Genomic DNA, 8,490 nt, shown 5'->3' with positions numbered 1-8,490 from the left:
TCACTATGAACTGGACTGTGTGTTTACAGACAGTAGGGACCTGTCATCATTCACTTTGAACTGGACTGTGTGTTTACAGGCAGTAGGACCTGCCATCATTCACTATGAACTGGACTGTGTGTTTACAGTAGGACCTGCCATCATTCACTATGAACTGGACTGTGTGTTTACAGACAGTAGGGACCTGTCATCATTCACTTTGAACTGGACTGTGTGTTTACAGACAGTAGGAACCTGTCATCATTCACTTTGAACTGGACTGTGTGTTTACAGACAGTAGGACCTGTCATCATTCACTATGAACTGGACTGTGTGTTTACAGGCAGTAGGACCTGTCATCATTCACTATGAACTGGACTGTGTGTTTACAGACAGTAGGACCTGTCATCATTCACTATGAACTGGACTGTGTGTTTACAGACAGTAGGGACCTGTCATCATTCACTATGAACTGGACTGTGTGTTTACAGTAGGACCTGTCATCATTCACTATGAACTGGACTGTGTGTTTACAGGCAGTAGGACCTGTCATCATTCACTATGAACTGGACTGTGTGTTTACAGGCAGTAGGACCTGCCATCATTCACTATGAACTGGACTGTGTGTTTACAGACAGTAGGGACCTGTCATCATTCACTTTGAACTGGACTGTGTGTTTACAGACAGTAGGGACCTGTCATCATTCACTTTGAACTGGACTGTGTGTTTACAGACAGTAGGACCTGTCATCATTCACTATGAACTGGACTGTGTGTTTACAGGCAGTAGGACCTGTCATCATTCACTATGAACTGGACTGTGTGTTTACAGGCAGTAGGACCTGTCATCATTCACTATGAACTGGACTGTGTGTTTACAGACAGTAGGACCTGTCATCATTCACTATGAACTGGACTGTGTGTTTACAGACAGTAGGGACCTGTCATCATTCACTATGAACTGGACTGTGTGTTTACAGTAGGACCTGCCATCATTCACTTTGAACTGGACTGTGTGTTTACAGACAGTAGGGACCTGTCATCATTCACTATGAACTGGACTGTGTGTTTACAGTAGGACCTGCCATCATTCACTATGAACTGGACTGTGTGTTTACAGACAGTAGGGACCTGTCATCATTCACTTTGAACTGGACTGTGTGTTTACAGACAGTAGGGACCTGTCATCATTCACTTTGAACTGGACTGTGTGTTTACAGACAGTAGGACCTGTCATCATTCACTATGAACTGGACTGTGTGTTTACAGGCAGTAGGACCTGTCATCATTCACTATGAACTGGACTGTGTGTTTACAGACAGTAGGACCTATCATCATTCACTATGAACTGGACTGTGTGTTTACAGACAGTAGGGACCTGTCATCATTCACTATGAACTGGACTGTGTGTTTACAGACAGTAGGGACCTGTCATCATTCACTATGAACTGGACTGTGTGTTTACAGTAGGACCTGTCATTATTCACTATGAACTGGACTGTGTGTTTACAGACAGTAGGACCTGCCATCATTCACTTTGAACTGGACTGTGTGTTAACAGGCAGTAGGACCTGTCATCATTCACTATGAACTGGACTGTGTGTTTACAGTAGGACCTGCCATCATTCACTATGAACTGGACTGTGTGTTTACAGACAGTAGGACCTGTCATCATTCACTATGAACTGGACTGTGTGTTTACAGACAGTAGGGACCTGCCATCATTCACTATGAACTGGACTGTGTGTTTACAGACAGTAGGACCTGCCATCATTCACTATGAACTGGACTGTGTGTTTACAGACAGTAGGACCTGTCATCATTCACTATGAACTGGACTGTGTGTTTACAGACAGTAGGGACCTGCCATCATTCACTATGAACTGGACTGTGTGTTTACAGACAGTAGGGACCTGTCATCATTCACTTTGAACTGGACTGTGTGTTTACAGGCAGTAGGACCTGTCATCATTCACTATGAACTGGACTGTGTGTTTACAGACAGTAGGGACCTGCCATCATTCACTTTGAACTGGACTGTGTGTTTACAGGCAGTAGGACCTGTCATCATTCACTTTGAACTGGACTGTGTGTTTACAGTAGGACCTGTCATCATTCACTTTGAACTGGACTGTGTGTTTACAGTAGGACCTGCCATCATTCACTATGAACTGGACTGTGTGTTTACAGGCAGTAGGGACCTGTCATCATTCACTATGAACTGGACTGTGTGTTTACAGGCAGTAGGGACCTGTCATCATTCACTATGAACTGGACTGTGTGTTTACAGTAGGACCTGCCATCATTCACTATGAACTGGACTGTGTGTTTACAGTAGGACCTGCCATCATTCACTATGAACTGGACTGTGTGTTTACAGGCAGTAGGACCTGCCATCATTCACTATGAACTGGACTGTGTGTTTACAGGCAGTAGGACCTGTCATCATTCACTATGAACTGGACTGTGTGTTTACAGGCAGTAGGATCTGTCATCATTCACTATGAACTGGACTGTGTGTTTACATCCTTTATGTCCAAATACCTCCTTTTTGTTTGCGCCTTCAGTTGACAAGTCCAAAATCACGACGCGCAGGTCAGACGAAAACTCAAAAAATCCCATTACAGTTCGTAGAAACATGTCAAACGATGTATAGAATCAATCTTTAGGATGTTTTTATCATAAATCTGCAATAAAGTTTCAACCGGAGAAATCCATGTATCTTCAGAAATGCAATGGAACTGAGCTACCTCTCACGTGAGCGCGCATGGCTGAGGCTCATGCCCTGCTGGCAGTCTTCTTACTCAATGAGCTCTTATTCATCCCCACTTCACAGTAGAAGCCTCAAACAAGGTTCTAAAGACTGTTGACATCTAGTGGAAGCCTTAGGAAGTGCAAAATGACCCCACAGACACTGTAGTTTGGATAGGCAATCACTTGAAAAACTACAAACCACTTCCTGTTTGGATTTTTTTCTCCGTTTTTTGCCTGCCATATGAGTTCTGTACATATTCTTATTCCATCCCTTTAGATATGTGTGTATTAGGTAGTTGTTGGGGAATTGTTAGATTACTTGTTAGATATTACTGCACTGTCGGAAACTAGAAGCACAAGCATTTCGCTACACTCACATTAACATCTGCTAACCATGTGTATGTGACCAATAACATCTGCTAACCATGTGTATGTGACCAATAACATCTGCTAACCATGTGACCAATAACATCTGCTAACCATGTGACCAATAACATCTGCTAACCATGTGACCAATAACATCTGCTAACCATGTGACCAATAACATCTGCTAACCATGTGTATGTGACCAATAACATCTGCTGACCATGTGTATGTGACCAATAACATCTGCTAACCATGTGTATGTGACCAATAACATCTGCTAACCATGTGTATGTGACCAATAACATCTGCTAACCATGTGTATGTGTCCAATAGCATCTGCTGACCATGTGCATGTGACCATTAACATCTGCTGACCATGTGACCAATAACATCTGCTGACCATGTGTATGTGACCAATAACATCTGCTAACCATGTGTATGTGACCAATAGCATCTGCTGACCATGTGCATGTGACCATTAACATCTTCTGACCATGTGACCAATAACATCTGCTGACCATGTGTATGTGACCAATAGCATCTGCTAACCATGTGTATGTGACCAATAGCATCTGCTGACCATGTGTATGTGACCATTAGCATCTGCTAACCATGTGCATGTGACCATTAACATCTGCTAACCATGTGACCAATAACATCTGCTAACCATGTGACCAATAACATCTGCTAACCATGTGTATGTGACCAATAACATCTGCTAACCATGTGACCAATAACATCTGCTAACCATGTGTATGTGACCAATAACATCTGCTAACCATGTGTATGTGACCAATAGCATCTGCTGACCATGTGTATGTGACCAATAACATCTGCTAACCATGTGACCAATAACATCTGCTAACCATGTGTATGTGACCAATAACATCTGCTAACCATGTGTATGTGACCAATAGCATCTGCTGACCATGTGTATGTGACCAATAACATTTGATTTTATTTCAACTGTTGACTCATTTATAATCACTTGTGTGTCCTATTCGGCTGGCAGGTCTTGTGTTTGACACCATGTGTGCCAGTCTATTAGTCACATTATGACTGATGTGTGATCATTGCCCTTGTTTGTCTGATTGTATTGACATTCCCAGCCTTAGTTACAGTCTTCTGGTTTTTTTGTTCGGAATATTGAGTCGTTGAAACTGAAACAGTACATCCCGAATGAGGTGAAGGATATGATGATTATCTGTTTGTTTCATATCTGCAAAGTATTTAAAACGTTGTATTGGGAGAATTCCACTTTTAACGAACTGTACGAGGCTATAAAACACGCAGGGAAATTTGCACCCTGTTTTTCATGTTGCCGCCGATTTTTAATTCCGCGTCATTGAAGACACGCGATGTCCAACTTACATCAACACGTCGCCTTCATTCACTCACCCACTCCTACATTGATAAAGTCCTAGAACACTGTTACTCTACCCACAAAACAAGCGTACGAGGCGTTGTCATCCCTGTCCTTTCCGTGACCCTGCAGCATGGCTGCTTGGAATGGGACTGACATATGGAGAGGGGCAATATCAGGCAGCTAGTGAAATGGGATGTTAAACATGGAAAGCGGATGGGAAGGCTGAACTGGGCCTAGAGAGTAAATGAGAGTTTACCTTTAGAAATCAGGTCCCATCACCTACACCACGCTTCATTTCAAACTCCAATTTCTGTGTGCGCCAATGCAAACCTATGAGATTGATTGTTGGCATTTCCCAATGGAAGCTAGCTCTCACACACACACACACAGACACACACTCACATACACAGACACACAGACACACAGACACACACACACACACAGACACACAGGCACGCACACACACAAACACACTCCATTGGTCTGTGCAATTACTAAGCAGAATTGTCAGTCTCCAATCAGACAGGCCTCCAAAGCATGACTGTCCCCAGCCCAGATTGTTAATTTGACTACCATTCTGTCTTTCTAATCCCTCCAGTGAGAACAGGTGACAGGGACAACACATGCTGCCATTCAACCCAGCAGGCATAGAGGAGAGCTGGGACACAAGCCTTCCTCTGTCCCCATCTCCCTGGTACAGAAATGAACCGAGTTGGGAAAATAACAACTCTCTCTCTCTTTCTTTTTCTTTCTCCCACTCTCTCTTGTCTCTGACACAAGCCTTCCTCTGCCCCGGCCTCTTCTGTCTCCCTGGTCCAGAACTGAACAGAGTTGGGAAAATAACAACAACTCTCTCTCTTTGTCTCTCTCTCGCTCGGTCTCTGACATAAGCCTGTATCTGCTCTGGACATAGCTGGACTGAGTCAATGGGGATAACAACATCTCTGTCTTCTCTCTCCCTAGGCTGACTGCCAGCTAAAAAAAAAGAGGGCGACAGAGACAGAAAGAGAGAGAGAAAGAGAGAGAGAAAGAGAGAGAGAGACAAAAGAGACAGAGAAAGAGAGAGAGAGTGAGTCTGCCAACCAGAAGCTTCTGGAAAGTGCTCACCACCCCTCTCTTCCTCCTCTTCCCCTCTCTTTCCATTGGGTTGGGCTCCATGCCATCTTTGTGTATGTGAATGAACAAAGGAGAGCAGTGCCCCTTCTCTAGCCAGGACAGAGGAGAGCAGTGCCCCTTCTCTAGCCAGGACAGAGGAGAGCAGTGCCCCTTCTCTAGCCAGGACAGAGGAGAGCAGTGCCCCTTCTCTAGCCAGTACAGAGGAGAGCAGTGCCCCTTCTCTAGCCAGGACAGAGGAGAGCAGTGCCCCTTCTCTAGCCAGGACAGAGGAGAGCAGTGCCCCTTCTCTAGCCAGGACAGAGGAGAGCAGTGCCCCTTCTCTAGCCAGTACAGAGGAGAGCAGTGCCCCTTCTCTAGCCAGGACAGAGGAGAGCAGTGCCCCTTCTCTAGCCAGGACAGAGGAGAGCAGTGCCCCTTCTCTAGCCAGGACAGAGGAGAGCAGTGCCCCTTCTCTAGCCAGGACAGAGGAGAGCAGTGCCCCTTCTCTAGCCAGGACAGAGGAGAGCAGTGCCCCTTCTCTAGCCAGGACAGAGGAGAGCAGTGCCCCTTCTCTAGCCAGTACAGAGGAGAGAAGTGCCCCTTCTCTAGCCAGTACAGAGGAGAGAAGTGCCCCTTCTCTAGCCAGGACAGAGGAGAGCATTGCACCTTCTCTAGCCAGGACAGAGGAGAGCAGTGCCTCTTCTCTAGCCAGGACAGAGGAGAGCAGTTCCCCTTCTCTAGCCAGGACAGAGGAGAGCAGTTCCCCTTCTCTAGCCAGGATAGAGGAGAGAAGTGCCCCTTCTCTAGCCAGTACAGAGGAGAGAAGTGCCCCTTCTCTAGCCAGGACAGAGGAGAGCAGTGCCTCTTCTCTAGCCAGGATAGAGGAGAGCAGTGCCCCTTCTCTAGCCAGGACAGAGGAGAGCAGTGCCCCTTCTCTAGCCAGGACAGAGGAGAGCAGTGCCCCTTCTCTAGCCAGTACAGAGGAGAGCAGTTCCCCTTCTCTAGCCAGGACAGAGGAGAGCAGTGCCCCTTCTCTAGCCAGGACAGAGGAGAGCAGTGCCCCTTCTCTAGCCAGGACAGAGGAGAGCAGTGCCCCTTCTCTAGCCAGGACAGAGGAGAGCAGTTCCCCTTCTCTAGCCAGGACAGAGGAGAGCAGTTCCCCTTCTCTAGCCAGGACAGAGGAGAGCAGTGCCCCTTCTCTAGCCAGGACAGAGGAGAGCAGTTCCCCTTCTCTAGCCAGGACAGAGGAGAGCAGTGCCCCTTTGCAAGCTTCGTGGAGTTCTGTCATGAGCGATTCTTCCACTGAAGGGTGAGCTGGTTGAAGAACTTTACATGAAGTTGCAAAAGTTTTAGGTATATGCGTAAGAGTGTAACTAGGTACTCCTGGTATTTCAGAGTAGCCTGCCTAACAAAATATGCGATCATTCGTTCAATCCCCTACCTCCTCAGATGGGGTACGGTAACTGCTCGGAATCCGAAAGCAAAGGTTGCTACAGAGGGTAATGTGCACGGCCCAGTACATCATTGGGGCCAAGCTCCCTGCCATCCAGGACCTAAATTATCAAAATACTCCAGCCAACCTAGTCATAGAACGTTCTCTCTGCTAGCAGTACCGATGCATCTGGAACCAACAGGAATCTGAACAGCTTCTACCCCCCCAAGCCGTAAGACTGTTAAATACTTAGTTAAATAATTAACCAAATAACTACCCGGAATATCTGCATTGACCCTTTCTTCCAATAACTATTTTAACTCATCATATATGCTGCTGCTACTGTTTACCATATGTCACTTTGTTCCTAGTTATATGTACACATCTTCCTAAATTACCTTGTACCCCTTCACATCGACTCAGTACTGGTACCCCTCGTGTATTTATTCATACGTGTTTAACTTTTCTATTATTTCTCTATTATCTTTCTCTCTGTATTGTTGGGAAAGGGCCTGTAGGTAAGCATTTCACTGTTAGAGTCTACACCTGTTGTTTATGAAGCATGTGAAGAATATCATTTGATTTGGAGTTTGAAGTCAAAGTAGGTGAACAGGACCACATAGGAGCAAATCATGGTGAAACAGCACTGGAACACGACAGCGGTAGGCGTCTGGACGTCAGTCAAACAACTTGAGGTCCATGTGACTTCAATGAAAGACTTTCATCCTATTTCCAGCCTCCCTCCTCTTCCTTTCCCCTCTTCAGCCCCACGACCATGGAGAGGACATGAAACCAACCCTGGGAACAGCCTCCAGCAGACCCAAACCAACCCTGGGAACAGCCTCCAGCAGACCCAAACCAACCCTGGTAACAGCCTCCAGCAGACCCAAACCAACCCTGGGAACAGCCTCCAGCAGACCCAAACGAACCCTGGGAACAGCCTCCAGCAGACCCAAACCAACCCTGGGAACAGCCTCCAGCAGACCCAAACCAACCCTGGGAACAGCCTTCAGCAGACCCAAACCAACCCTGGGAACAGCCTCCAGCAGACCCAAACCAACCCTGGGAACAGCCTCCAGCAGACCCAAACCAACCCTGGGAACAGCCTCCAGCAGACCCAAACCAACCCTGGGAACAGCCTCCAGCAGACCCAAACCAACCCTGGGAACAGCCTCCAGCAGACCCAAACCAACCCCAAACCAACCCTGGGAACAGCCTCCAGCAGACCCAAACCAACCCTGGCAACAGTCTCCAGCAGACCCAAACCAACCCTGGGAACAGCCTCCAGCAGACCCAAACCAACCCTGGTAACAGCCTCCAGCAGACCCAAACCAACCCTGGTAACAGCCTCCAGCAGACCCAAACCAACCCTGGGAACAGCCTCCAGCAGACCCAAACCAACCCTGGGAACAGCCTCCAGCAGACCCAAACCAACCCTGGTAACAGCCTCCAGCAGACCCAAACCAACCCTGGGAACAGCCTCCAGCAGACCCAAACC

The sequence above is a fragment of the Salmo salar genome, chromosome ssa19 (assembly GCF_905237065.1).
Source record: "Salmo salar chromosome ssa19, Ssal_v3.1, whole genome shotgun sequence".
Taxonomy (NCBI): domain Eukaryota; kingdom Metazoa; phylum Chordata; class Actinopteri; order Salmoniformes; family Salmonidae; genus Salmo; species Salmo salar.
Note: the sequence above shows the minus strand (reverse complement) of the source record.